Genomic DNA, 15,147 nt, shown 5'->3' on the forward strand with positions numbered 1-15,147 from the left:
TAATGAATGACGGTGTGCCTGAATGGGAAGTTTCAGATAGGGATGGAAAAAAATATGCATATATATATATATTATATATACATATTTATATGTATATATATAGAAATAAAGAGAATATAGCAAATGAAATGCCAATGAACCAAAGAGGCCAAATAGCTATTTTTCTTTTATTTCTATGCCACTCATTTGATTTCTTTGAATAATTTATGAATGCTTTTGCCATTTGGCAAATGCAAAAAGGAGGAAAACGATTCCGCACCAAAACTTATGGCCACTGGCCATTCGAAAGTCGCCAGTCGGAAATGGGAATGGGAATGGGAATGCGAATTGGAATGGCCGATGAAGAACTGGGCGTGGATTCGGGATTGGATTTCGATTTGGACTTGGGATCGGGTCACAGTGCTGCACTTCAAAATTCAAATCCAAGTCAGTCAGCGTGTCAGCAGGAAAGACTGGGTGACTAACAGAAAAACTCGCTGCTTGCTAGCAAATTTTTCTTAGTCGAGCTTAAACGAGAAATATCGACGACTCCCACCCACAATACCCACAAGTCCCAAACACCCACACAGCCAAACACTCGGAGCAGCAAAGTGTAACGAAGTTAGAAATCCACACACAAAACAAAAAGCTTTTAACGCCCACGCCAAGGCCAGAGCTAATTTGCATATCTCGACGCGCATACGCGAAACAAAAATAAAAACCAAAACCAAACTCAAAAACACCAAATAAACGGCGAGTCTCTGTTCTACATGCCCGAAAGTACATAAATACATAAGAGGGGTTCCAAATGGAGACAGCTCAATAAACTTTGGCTGGAAGGCGCCAGCTGTGCAGGAAACCCTGAAAGTCCAGGCGTAGTTTCGGGGTCACCAAATGGACACAGGCGTATCCACTGAAAGTACGTATGTAGGTACATTAAAGCTCTACCAATTTAAATGTATATGTACATAACTCTGTATGTATTTGCATGTCTGAAGTGGCGATTCAACTAAGCGCCGACATGTCATCGACCCATTGGTTGTGATCAATAGCTACAGATACTCTGCTACTGCTGTTCATGCAAAGATACTTGCCACCTTGAAGTTAGTATCTCATATGGCCACCAAGACATGGCAATCACGGAGAGCAACCCGTGACCCGACTCGGGGTCACCAGCGGGTCTATGCTAAGTTTCGGGCCTCTATGCTCCGGATATCCATGCTAATGTACTCGCCCGATATGTATGTACAATGGGGCCACCCATGTGCGTGTGTAACTAAATACAATGCAAATTTCTTTCAACTCAATTACTCAAACGCAAGAACAACAACCGTCGAAATACATTATCACACAGACACACAAAGCACATGCAAATTATATATATTTTACACCCCCATGACGTTGCAGGGGCATAATTAATTAGTTAAACGGGGCACGGAACTTGGACCGACTCGACTGTTTGCCGGCTCTCAGAGTCTCGGGTTCTGGGCTTCGAGTTCCCATTTTTTTCGGGCATTGTGCTAATGAGTCCATATTGTACGAAAAACAGCAGCTACAACAAAACAGCGACAGCAAACAAATATCGCACAAAATAAAACGGAAACGTGGCCAAAGGCAAGCAAACAGTGTTGCCAAATACTGTCTTACGAATCTTCCAAATTAACAAAATGCTGCCGAGTGCAGGCAGAATAACATAAAGCGGATATTTGCAGTCCATGCTTTTTAATTGCACCTTGAGCATCCAAATGTACATATCTATCATTCAGAGGATTGATCCTCCGCACTTTTGATTTTGAAAGCCGAATGAGAAAAACAGCTGGGATGACAACTCTGGTGGGCGAGGAGCTATTAAAATGGATTCCCGCCGGACTTCCTGGCCATATCACATTACCAGCTGCCTCGCCGCTGCCCTGTGTCTGTCCTCCTGTTTGCCAGTTTGTCTGATGGACATGACCCAAAAAACAACAACGGGGTAAGTGACCCATAAAACACGATATGCAGCAGCGAAAGTAATGACACGGAGAAAGTATGGAGAAGCGGGTTGAGAAGCCAAACCTTCGGGTTCGGGCCAAGCCCTCGCGCACACTGCATTAATATGATTAGCAGGAGGATATGGCGTACAGCGTACAGGCGCTGGCCACGAAACCGGGGACGAGCAGCCCAACTAATGCCATTTCCTGAACGCGCCCAATGCCCAATGTCGGTAGAAGGTCATTCTCGGGCGCCGTGGGACAGAAGTTGACCTACCATATGGCCCAGCCATCGAACAAACACACTTACTCCGCTTCGAATGCTGAAGAATAAGAAGCCAACTTCATACACCAGCTCGAAAAGAGTAACTCAGAGTGCAGCCCACGTGCTCTGGGCCAAGATGTGATGGAGGGAGGGGATCCGATTCGAGGGGCTACACTTTGGTACACACATATGTATATCTTCTGCGTGTCTGTGTGGGCCGACTTCAAATACGCCAGCTACGGAAGTGCAGCCGCCAACGTGGCGATTAGACCACTCACATCGTTGGAATATTTGGCAGAAAATTTGGAAATACCTCGTCCTCCGGGACGAAGCTAAATCCAGATCGGTGGTAGGGATCTGGGGGACACACGGACGGCCCGTGACTATCATTAACCGGTTTAGACTCTTTCTCCTCGTTGGCCAAAAGTTGGTTGTGAGCTTCGTTTGATTGATTTCCGATTAACCCACACCTGTGCTTGCCTCTCTTCCCAGCGACTTTTGTTGAGGAAGTTTGGCTGAACACTCAATTTCCCTATGCAAATTAACAGCACAGCATTTTTGGGAGGGCATTTGTGATGTTTTTTGTTGTCTTTTTGGATTTTTTCCAGTTTGGACCTTGAACAAGGTGATGTTGATTGCTAAGTTGCTGTTGCTAGTGCCAGTGCTAGTGCTGCCTGCTGATCGCTGGTATTGCTATTGTTGTCGACACCTCGTTGTTGTTTTGAAGTTCAAAGTTAACGAAACGAGTCGGCAGATAGACACAGTCGAGGAGGAGGAAGCACGAGCGGTGCGAAGAAAACAAGAAAAGGGGCCCTCCGACCACCGACAATATAAACATTGGAGATGAACAAAGTTGCAGACAACACGGCGTATGCTTAATCAATCAACTGGTGTGGATGGCCGCTAACCAAAGGTGAGTGCAATTCTTATCTAGACTATAAAAGCGCAGAGAAATCTCTAGGCGATTATCCATGTATACCTGTTATGCCAAACCCATTCCCAGATTGATTTAAATGTAAATTTTTGACATCCCCCTCGCTGCCGTTCATTGAGAATTTATTGAAGTTGTGAGCAGTTGTTGTTCATTTTTTGTCGGCTTAACTTTATATTGCGCAATGATTCGACGCATCCAGATACTAATGTATGAGGGTTCCCATACAGACACACAGATAGGCGACAAATTGCCTTTTAATGTTGGCAACGCAATCAGTCGACCTTGAGGTTGCATCTTACCCCAGTTGCCTGGCCCACTCCAGCATTCAGTTCCCTGCTAGCAATTTGTTTGTCAAATTTTTCTGTGTTTTAAATAAATTACGAATAATTTGCGTTTTTGTACGCCAGCAATCCGTGATACGACTCGAAAAAGGCCAGTGAAAAATGCTTGAGTTTTTCCATATTTGAACAACCTTCAACCTCTGCATGCTCTTTTAATTGTTATATAATTAACATGCGAACTGTTATTATAGTTTATTATTAATAACAATTGTTCGTCTATTCTTGGAGCATCCGACGGTTTTTGATTTCGTTTCAGTGCTTTTTTTGGCAATATATTTCGTTGTGTGCTGCGTTTGCCGTCTGATTTAATGGATCAAAAAGCATAACACCGACAGACAGACAAAGCGAACCCCCTTTTTGGCCCAGTCCCCCCTTTTCCAGTTCTGCCCATCGCAGCGGAAAGTCATTAACAGCGAGCTCCGATTCGGCTTCGGATTTGGATTCGGATTCGGATTCGGTCTTCTAATGAGTTTGCCAGCCATTTGTCTTGCGAATGTGGGGGATAACTAAGCTTAGCAGCTGAAAAATGTTTTCATCTTTCGGGATACATACATACTATGTACGCGCGTATATAAAAGTTAAAAATGGAGTTATGAAGGGAATGTTTGGCTACTGACATTCGTATTTCCCTTGAAAAACGTCGTTGGTTTAGTTAAAGGCTCTTCTGAGTCATATAAAGGAGTTGAAATGATCTTAGGAGCTATTTCAACATACAATGTATAGACTTCCCAAAAATCTGCTGATTTATGTAAATTCCTACTTGAATTTTTAGGGGATCCCCCTTTTGGGGCATTAAGGGCAAACATTTCCGAACATGGCCACGCCCACAGCTTTACAAGCTCTCTAGTCGCAGTTGGATTTGGTTTGTATTTGGGTTTTAATGGCCCACGCTTCGAAGTCTTTGCTTTTTCTGCGTTTCTTCTTCGCTTCTCAGAGGGCTGGAAAACACGATTATGTAGCTATTTCTCTTCCTTTTCGCTGGCGAGCGTGAGAAGCAACTAACTGATTGTTGGATTGGACGCTTGGAGCCCGTCCATCTCCTCCGCCACGTCCCTGGGCACAGTTTCCAAGCGCCGTCGCATTTCAAGTTCAATTCAAATTTCAGTTTGTCGTTCCCAAAATACGTGCGACGAAAGCAAACACCGCCACTGTCCGTGTTTTGGGCCATTATGGTGCAGCAGAGCATGACGCTTAGTGCAGTTGAAATGACCAGAGGACAGAATGAGATGATGAAAGCGACCCCCGCCCCCAAAAAATCTGAATATGTATCTATTCACATATGGGCCGTTCTATATTATGAGTGTTTTTAAAGCGAAATGATATTGTATGTATAAAGTGAACCCCTTGGGTTTCTGACGTTCACCGTAGCGAGCGGGTCCTGTGGATGGCGAGGGTGATACAAAGCGGTGGTGGAGTGCGTGTGCCTCGAGGGGTGCCGAAAAGGGGGTGGCATGTCAACGAATCGTAATTTATTGATCAGCGTATAAAAAAAGTATAGAATAGCGAGCGAACAAGTGAGCGGACAAAGTAAAATAAAATAAAAATAAAAGCGAGCGCATAAATAAATAAATAAAAGCTACAGCACATAAGAAAATAAAGAAAGAACTTGGCGTTCGTTTTCGGTCCCCTCATTATTTGTTGGCAAAAATAAATTAGAATTAGATACACACACTCGGATACGAAGATACAGCTACAGATACAGTCGGCCAAGAAATGCGTAGATACAGAGACTACACAACCAACAACGACGACACATTTCCAGTTTAGCCAAAAGTCGGGGAACTGACGGGGTGGACTCTCGAATACGGTCTCACATATGGCTGCAATTAAGTAATTTTTGGAGCAACAACACGAACACACGATATATAGACAAAACATGCTAGACTAGACAGACACACATAGAACGCGGGAACTGCTTGAAAGGCTAAAAAATAGGAGAGAAATACGAAATTAAATCTAAAACGGAACGAAAATTCGACAATTAAACCGAAAAATCGTGAAGAAGAAGGGGAGAGCCAAAACCCGACCCCACATGAAATGGTATTTGACTGGCCTGGCCTGGCCGGTGCCTCCATATAAAATATAAAATCCCCAAAACAGATGTGTTCACATTGCTAGCACTGGGCTTTCTTCCGGCTAATATTTGTGTAACTAGGAGAAAACCGAAGCCCATCTATTATTCTCATTATACCCCATCACCGAAACTGTTTGCTTTTGGGGCTTTTAATCTCATGGATTTGCCCATTGGAGTTGCTCGAACATATTAAATATGCTAATTGAGAATATTATTTATTTGCTTTCCTTTCGTTCTATTTGCCAGAAGTGTATGAAAGCACTATTAGTGTGACCGTATATGTGTTTCCTTTCGAGTGCCGTGTACACACCGGAATATTATATACTGTTGGTCACACATTTCCTCATATGTACGTGCATGATGGTGGGCCCTCTTCTTCTTGTTATTGGGCTGTTTTTACTGGAAGTAACTGCTGTTCTTATTACTTTTTACTTTTATTGTGCTTGGAAAATAAGCAGCTACAGCTACAACAACGTGAGCACAGCACTCGAAAAGAAACAGAAAAGCAGCCGCGGAGCCAAAAACAAATTTAATGTGCTTCAAGGTTAGCTTAAAAGCAGCGACGTCGACGTCCAAAACGACGCGCACGAAACGAAAAACAAAATTAACAAAAAACATTGTACAAAAAAAGAACAACAAATGTACGCCAAAAAAGAACGCACAAGAAAATTAAAATCGTGATGAATTTTAAACAATAAATACAAACAACAAACAAATGTTCAGATAGGAATGGGGAATGCGGGGAATGGTGCGCAAAGGGAGGCGGATGGTTGGGGCGTGGTTGAGGGGGCCAAGGAGAAGTTAGGGCAAAGGTTATACGCAAACATTTTTGGGAAAATTGGTAAAGCCTTGGGATAATCGTCCCCAACTTTCCCAATGAAAACTGTTCTAGATTGCTGATGATAGATACTCTTAACAATACGACCTTTTTATCTTAGAATCTTAGAAGTCTCGAGTCTGCGGAATAGTCCAACTCTAGTTATTCTAGTATTTTCTCTCTTTACTCTCCTGTTGCTTCTTTTTCGGTTTCATTTGAAAAGAATTGTTATTTGTGAAGCTTTTACGGCTTCGCATTTTGGACTGTCGACAAGTTGACAAATGGCAAACCGGTTTGGCTTTTGGCCAAGCTCTAACTCCCTTGCCCATCCGCTCCCATCCATCCCTCTCTCCCCAAAAGCAACTAACACTCATTTGGAACGGGGTAAATATATAAATAAATGTATAAATACTCGTTAGCAAATCAAAATGCATACGAAATTTCAACAAAAATTCACTGGCCGACCAAACGGGCGAAGAAAGCGCGTAGGCGAGCCGACATCGAATCGGGAATTATATTGGGAATTGCGATTGGAAACGGGAATCGCAGCGAGGGCTAGACTCTAAGTACGAACATCAATTGGCTAATCAATTTGCCCAAAAGTGAATTGAACGAATTAAGCTGATTGCCAGTCGAATGCGGGCCTCGCTGGTTACCCTTCATCCGACGATTGCACGCCGGCATTTCCAGTTGCGTTCGGTTGGCTTGGGACTACTACACATAGAAAAACTACCTGATAGTTTCATGTACTTGGGAACAACTGGGAACATTGCACCTGTGGAGCTGTCTGAACATCCTTATAACGGCGTAAGGAAGGGGGAATGCTCTACCTAGATTCCACCTGGTTCCATGGGGGCTTACTTGTTGATGCCAGCCCCACACCTCCGTCCCTCATCTGTGCATGTTTGCTATATAGCATATATGTACATACATATAGTATTGGTCAAATCTGATGAAATGTTTACATTTGCCGCTTGCATTGCGCACTGCCAAAGGGGTCTGTCGTATTTGTATTTGCTTGCGGTGACAATTTTCATTGCTTTGGGAGCACACATGTGCTTGCATTCATACGTTTTTGTGGAAATTATTCACGAAAACGCCTGACAGTTTTGTGTCGCTTGCCGCAACTTTTGACAGCTACCTCCGCTCGCATCGAATGGATTTTGTATTCGTATTCGGGTATGGCAGCGACTGACTTGACTAGCTGAAAATTGGGATTGGGATTGGGATGGCATGGATGGCACATATGTATATGCTATATGGTTGGCTGCTCGGCGGCTCCGTTTCGTTGGCTGGCAAGGCCATAAACTAAGCCAACTCCCAGACTTCCAGCTTCAGTCGGGGTTCATTAATGCGCACTATGTGCTTAAAACGCCATTTGGGCGTTAGCCGCCTGTCTTTCCAGCTGTCTCTTTTTGTGAGCAGAAGTGGATCTCAGACACTCGCAAAAATGGCTCAAGTGCCAGAAGAACACTTTTGCTTTTTAAGCTCTAAATAAGTTAAATTAAAAAGAAAATGCCTAATAACTTCTTTCATCTTTGTAAGAAGGGAATACAAGATGAATGCAACTCGCAATAATATCACAAAGCCCAATGATTTTTGCTCAGTGCTCACACATGTCCCGAACATCTTGGTTCGGGTTTTCTTTCATATATTTTATTTTTCTTTTTTTGGAACATTAGACCCCCTCCCAGAACCCCCTCCCAGCCAGTTCCTCCTCCCCCTTTGACAGTTACTGTATCTACTGCGTCTTCGACTGTCGGCTGTTGTAGTGAACTGCCAACAATGGGCATCATTCATCGCTCATTCACTGGCACTCGGGCCGTGGCTCTGTGGCACAGAGCGTGCACATTGTACGCACTGTACATGGGGCAGTCCTTTGGCACAACCCCCCACAGCCAACGAGGGGGTTGCCCCACACTGGGGTGTGGAATATTCCGCAATTCTATGGCATAAATTCGCTGGCGATAAAATGCGCAACTGGCAACACGATTCGGGATAAGTCCTTCGGCCTGCGAGGCCAGAATTCCAAAGGGGTGGCAGACTAGCCGCCAGTTCGCCACTTGGCAGGGTGGGGCAGTAATGGCCGGGGTGGAACATAAAAAAAAACATTTATTAATGAATGCATCCAGCAACAGAGGCAAGGGAGGGCGGCAAAAATTTCGCCAAATTGTCCATAAATCCAATTGGCAATGGCTGTATCTGTGTATCTGTATCTATAGCATTTGGCTATCTACGATTGCCTGTGCACGTGTGCGAATCTGTGTGCGCCTGCAGCACAGCAGCTGATTAATAAAAGCAAGCGAACGGCTGAAAGAGGGAAAACACCTGTTAGCCCCAGTGCCTGTGTGCCTTCTTCGGCGAAATTGATTGCACACTTTGCATTTAGCATTTGGATATTTGATTGAATTCAAGACGGCTCCGTTTCACAGTTTACCCACGCCTTATCTAATCTACTAAAAAGGGAAATAAAAACTCATGTCTGTGCTATCTATCATTCATTACAAACTAACATTCTTCAGAGTTCAATCAATGAGTTGTCTTTTAGTGTGGTTATTAAGAAATGAATGATTCTACGCGCAACGAATACCTCGCTCGTATTTACTTTCATTATCAATAGAGCCAATGAATTGGTGAAATGCGAAATCCAAATCGATATGTGGGTACTTGAGTTGAGTATTCCCGACGAATGTATTCAGTGTTTGCCTTTGGGTTCGTGGGGATTTCAATGGGTGTTACGTCTTCGCGAACTCCACCCTGACCAGCGAGGGACCTTTGGCCACTGTTCCCTGAATCGGGGAAACTTTCCTAGTCACGAGAGATGGCAAAATCGTTTGGGGGATCGAAGACCTTGTTTGTTTGCGGTCAGTTTGCAATAGTGTGCGCAAATGTGTGAGGAAAGTCACGTACTTGGGGCAGGGTCGAGATGGATATTTTGGGGCTCAGTGTCTCACCTGCTGGGAAATCTCTCTCTTGCTCCAAGAGCAGTTCTGCCCATCTGATTGTCGCTGGTGCGTTTCGTTGGCCTTTCGGCAGGCGGACGACACCTGTTTGGGCCTCCCTTGCTATCAGTTTTGAATGAGGGCTTTGCGAAAAGGGTGGGTGGGGGACTTGTAACACTTGGTTTTGTACCACTAAAGCGTGATGCTTTTGCAAGGCATTTTGGTAGTTGTTGTTGTTGTCGTCGTTTAAAGCACTTAATGGGTTCAACACTTCAAAAAAATATTATTAAATCTCTTAGATTTTAAGGCGATATTTTTTATATGTATTACTATGTACGTTTTTCTTCAATATCGCATTTAACACTTGCGTATCGCGGATTATTTAGGGGGCTTAGTTTGTATTTTTCAGGGGATTTTGTGTTTTCGTTTTGTGTTTTTGGTTTGTGTTTTTCAGTTTTCAGTTTCCGCTGCGCATTTGTAGCGATTCAGAGTTGCTCACACGATGAATCCAACACGTTGAATAAAAGTTCGAGCGACGTTCAAATTCGCTTAAAGCCAATAAGTCAGCCAGCGGCAGCGACGTCGGCAGAGGAGCGACTGCGCCACAGTGCGATTCTAACGGCGCGAGAACGAAGAAACGGATGGCAACTGAAACGGCCAAAGGCGCGGCCGACCGACCGACCGTCGATGTGCTTGTTGTTTGTGTTCTAAGTCGGAGCCGCCATAAAATCTAATAAGAACGGCAGTGCCAGTGCCAGTGGATGTGGCTACGGCTGTGCCTGAGAAGCGGGGTGGAGCGGAAAAGGGTGGGTTGGTGGAGCGTCGGCTCGCTGTGGCGGCGTTGCGTTCGAGTCCGGTTGACGCGAAGCACTGCCAAGCGACCGACGCGCCGCTCTGACGGCCCGACGGACCGGCGGAACGATTGGCAACGGGCTGCGGCAAACAAATAAACAAACGCACCACAAACATTGCCCAGGGGCGTTGTTACATCCACATGGCGAATGCTCAAGTGGTATGGCCACGATATAAACTGATATATACATTGCAACTACGATGAAATATTACTCAACTATTAAACAGTTGAGTTGAGTTATCCCTTACATCTGAAAGATACATTTGGAATGTGCATACCGACATCCGTGCAAATGGATCCACAGAAAGTGTAATAAATCTAAACCCCCTCATTATCGGACGCAACTGACTTTTGGAAGTGGAATCGGAACAGCAGCGTAGATATCCGAAAATTGAATGCGTGTGTGTGCGAGTGTTTGGCTGCTCTACACTAGTCGGCTTTTGGCTGGAAGCAGAGTCGAAAGCAAAAGCCACAAAGCTTCGGCCAAAAAGGCAGAACAATTTGGGTAGGTGGGGAAATTTGCGAAGTAACGACCACTTATCATTTTGCCTTTGAGCCGGCGCATTGAGCAGGGAATCTTGTGACCGACCAGCCACTAAACACTAACCACCTCCCACGCCACCCATTTCACTGTTACTTGCGGAACGTTTGGAATCGGAATCGCTGTGCACACTCATGCACACTCTCATTTCAAATGCAGCGACGTCGACAGCGGTGCCGTGACCTTGAAAATGCTTATGCTCAGTCCTTCGCTCACTCTCTTCTCTGGAGCTTAGAAGGCATGCGCAACCGACTGAGTTGCACGATCTGGAAACTGAGCTTGGCTTACACGATCGAAATAAATTTATGGACACCTATAGCCACACATTTGTGAGCATACACACATACTCGTATGTAATTGTTCCATAAAAGCCCACAGCTTGTGGACTGTGATAAGGAAGCCACCGTTATCGGCTATCGGTTATCAGCTAACGGTGCATGAAAAGGTGGCAAAAGGCAGACGTGACTAGCTCAACTTGCCAAGAGGAAGAAGTGGAAGGGGTTGCAAGAAGGTGTAAGGGCACTTCTTAATATCCAATCGCCTTTGCAATGGAAATGGCCGATTGGGATTAAGGCACCGGCAAAAAACGCCGGCTACAATAGCGCACGAAAACAATAACAAATGCTCAGTGCTGCTGGCGAGAGAGAGAGAGAGAGAGGAAAAGAGAGAGTCCGATGGGGAGAGAGAGAGGGCACTGCCAACCGGCTGTGTTTGTGTTTCATGCCATTCCGTTCCGTTCCACACTCATATTGTTTGTCCCACTCACGTTTCCACGCGACCGCCGAAAGAGCGGCGAAAAGCGAAAGCTTCGTGGCGCTTCGTGTCGACTCGTCCGCCTTCGGCCCCCTGAATGTACAGTGTGTTCTAAAAATAGAGCCTGACTCGCATCATACACGGTCCCCATTCGCCGACGATCTCGTCACCTGCTCGCCGATTGGCCAGCGGGCTCCAATAAAGCCAAAAGCAACAATAGCAATAGCAATAGCCACAACAGCTTTGAGAAAATACTAGTGTTGGAAGCAACACAGAAAAGTTCTATCTCGCCGTCGTCGCTGTTGGCATCTAATAGCGAATTTATAAAGGAATAAAATGAGCATTAAAAAGTGCCAAACGGCGCGGGCGAGCACATGGACGTCGGGTTGGTATTGGGGGGGTACTGGGAGCATTGGGGTTGGGGCTCGCAACGGTGGTGCGGTGGCAAATGGAAATTGATGCAGCAGCTGCGCCGTCCGAAGCGTGCCAAAAATTGCCCCAATGAAAGTGCTTGGCGGAGCACAGTGGAGTTCGATCCAATAGGACTCACTTTCGTGGCCGAGCAAAACTAGGCATTAATTGCTTGTCCTTGAAATTTCCATAAAAGCGAACACATTCATCAACTTTACATTTGTTTCTACCAAGCCCATGCACACTACTGCTAGTAACTTGCGCGCCATAGTACATACCGGCCTCCGAGTGGACCGCAGTTGTATGTATGTATATCCATACATAGCTTTCCCACACCGAGTGGGCACAGCGAAGATTACAAGCGACGGATCTGTGGCCGCTGTGCGCCTGTTCGCACCTCGCAACTGCAGTGGGAGAAGCTCAGCCATGTGCGTGTGTGGGTGTGCGGTCGGGCTTGGGGTTGGGGTTGGCTTCCCCGCTCATCCAACCCTCCCAAGACGACAATTTGAGTTGTCAGTTGTTGCTGCACTCGCATTTACAGCCAAAGTTTTGCCTTAATGAATTGCTGAAATGTGTTATGTAAGGGAACAAGGAACGGGTCTTCTCGGTGAATCGACCCGGGTAACACCCAGTACATTCTCCGTTAGGTCCAATCAATCCCTTTTTGGGATTCCTGTATCGCAGGTTAATCACTTCCAACGACTATTAATGTGCGCTCTCTTCATTTGTACATATGTAAATGCAAAATAGAATTAATCATTGCATACTAACGAAACCCATAAAAAATCAACTTAACAGCAATTAAGAGTGCCTAGGTCGCAGGGTCGTCTTGCTAATACCCAACACTCAAGTGGGATATTTGCGTATCTGCTCCCTGGACTCGTTGGGATCTAACAAAGTCAGTCTAAAGATAATCGTGGTAGGAGGATGTGGGGTAACCTCATAACCAGTTGAATAATAATTATGCATATATTCCACATGAGTCGAATACAACGGCGGGATAAGGGAGACAGATTGCTAGGTAGACTTTAAAATGGCTCGTATTTTTTCGGGACTTCCATCACTTACTTTATGGCTTTTCTCGGTTTGTCTCTGGCGACCCGCCCCCTTCATAACCTAAGCAGCAACTGCAATGGCGAATGACTTTGTGGCAATAATTAGACACTAACTGAAGTAATATCGATACGGCAGAGAAGCGTGCGACGCAAAAGGCGAATTAGAAGTCAAATTTGCATACTAATCAATCGGCCGATCGATGCGATGGATTTCGATGGGGGATCTCTGGGGGGAACTCAGGGTGCGCGACTCATTATCTGATGAATGCAAGCCGAGCGGGATGCCCAGAAGCGGAAATGCCGGATGAGCTAGGCAAGATCAGGGCCAGGAGCTAATCAGCGGCCAGAAGCCATCGATCAGCCCTCGCATTGTCTTACGGCTTATGGCTCATAGCGCGCAATTCATGGCTAAGCATCCAGTCACTTGATTTATCTATCGTGTAAGTGTCCAATGCCAAGCCCAAAGCTTGGCCAGAACACACACGGCGACAGTGGAAAGACAGCAAGGGCCACTGAAAGGGGGTTTGGCCTGGGAGCTGCCGAAATATCTGACTGATCACCGATTGTCCAGCGACGCTTGTCACTCCCCACTTGTTTACAGCGGGACCTGTTTACACCCAAGGAGAAGGGTTTCAGGGGTCGAAGATTTACGGCTCGGGCTTTATTGGTGGCTATGAGTTCATTCCGTTGGATCGATACTGGCTACTGAATTTCGTTTCTCGGTCTACTCTATCCAACCGTGGGTAGTCATATTTCTAGAAGAAGTTCACTCTGCGTGCTAAAAGTTATTATTAGATTGCTCGGCAGAAGATTGGGCTTAATAATTAATAACTGCACATTGCAGTAATGAAGTGCATAATTAGAATCTCGATCGAGAGTCCATTTGTTTTTTTTTTTTTATTATTGAACTCCGCACGAGTTAGTGACAAACACAAATTGTGGATCAGCTGGAAGACAACCTTCACATAATTGATTGCTAAGCAGTATTTCTTATCAAATCATATAGATTTGAGCTTTGAACGCAATAAAAATATAGTAACAATGAGAGAATATTTCTTATCAATTCATGACGTAGAGCAGCAAATTATTCACTTGAAGTTTGGATTGACCCATCTGAATAGCAGTACCAATGGTTCACTCGGAGTTTCGGGATGCATTATTAATTCGTTGATTAGTTTGATATTGCCTATTTGGCGAAAGGGTGTCTTCTCTTCGGTCTGCAGATCTGGAACCTCTGAGTGGGCACACTGCTGGCTCTAACACACTGTCTTTTTTTCGATATTCAAATCTTGGTCTTCCGCATGCCAGCCCCACCAAAAACGTATACATACATATGCATATCATCTATTGCCGGCGGTGCGAGCAGAGTGAAAATCGGAGATCGGTGCGACAGAGATTAACACGCTGAGGCGTAGCCTGTGGAGCCACTGCCGCAGTGGGTTAAATGACACGATCGATGGCCAACCTGTCCCCAAGTTGGAGCCACTAAGCTGTGCTTAGTGAATAGGGCGACTTGGTAACATCTTAATGCCAAGCCATTCGGGCACATAAATCAAGCGGCTGTCTGTCAGCGAAGATCGGAATAATCGGAATATATCATAATAGTACATATATCATAATAATACATTTTGGCTTCTCCCGAGTAGCGTCGATTCACTGCGCATTGAAGATGCCGTGCCAGCCAGCACTGGCACAATGTGGCACAATGTTGGCTGCGTGCATCCTCTCGCTACATGCCGCACTTTTTATGGCTCACGCAAGACCATAAAAAATACTTGGCCCAGTTGGAAGCAAGATTCCGAAATGGTGGTGGCGATCCAACGAGGCGTCAAAGGATACAATGTTGCTGGGAATAGAAAGCGATTTGGGAAAAATACAGTTGAAAGTGATTGGAAAAGTAATAATGCCATACATTCGCTAATTCAATTGTAGAGCTTTATGTCCAAGTCTATATGTCTTTATTTATGCTGCTGGCCCCACGCTAATGGTAAACCTAAACGTTTTGATATTGATAAAGTGCCGTTTTCAACTGAGACTCCGAATACAGATGACTGTATACCTTTCGTAGTGAGATCTTAGTATTCCCTACTTAATCAGTACATGAGGACGCTAGGCGAAGTAAACAAAGTACTAGTCATATAAAAGTGGTCAGAGCGGGAAAGCAGCATATGACGAATTGGGGTGATATCGTATGGTATGGGCCACCTGACAA

The 15,147-nt window shown here is 45.1% G+C and overlaps 1 protein-coding gene across 1 annotated transcript in view; it reads right to left on the reverse strand.

Annotated features, from left to right (window-relative positions):
* LOC6615961 (activating transcription factor 3) overlaps nucleotides 1-10,159 on the reverse strand; it is a 32,259-nt gene extending 22,100 nt beyond the window's left edge. Inside the window, exon 1 of the mRNA XM_002040292.2 lies at nucleotides 9,335-10,159. The gene's annotated coding sequence lies outside the window, so the exon portion shown is untranslated. The remainder of the gene's footprint in view (nucleotides 1-9,334) is intronic.
* Nucleotides 10,160-15,147: the final 4,988 nt, after the last annotated feature.

This window comes from Drosophila sechellia, chromosome X, assembly GCF_004382195.2.
Source record: "Drosophila sechellia strain sech25 chromosome X, ASM438219v1, whole genome shotgun sequence".
In the NCBI taxonomy this organism is placed as follows: Eukaryota; Metazoa; Arthropoda; class Insecta; order Diptera; family Drosophilidae; genus Drosophila; species Drosophila sechellia.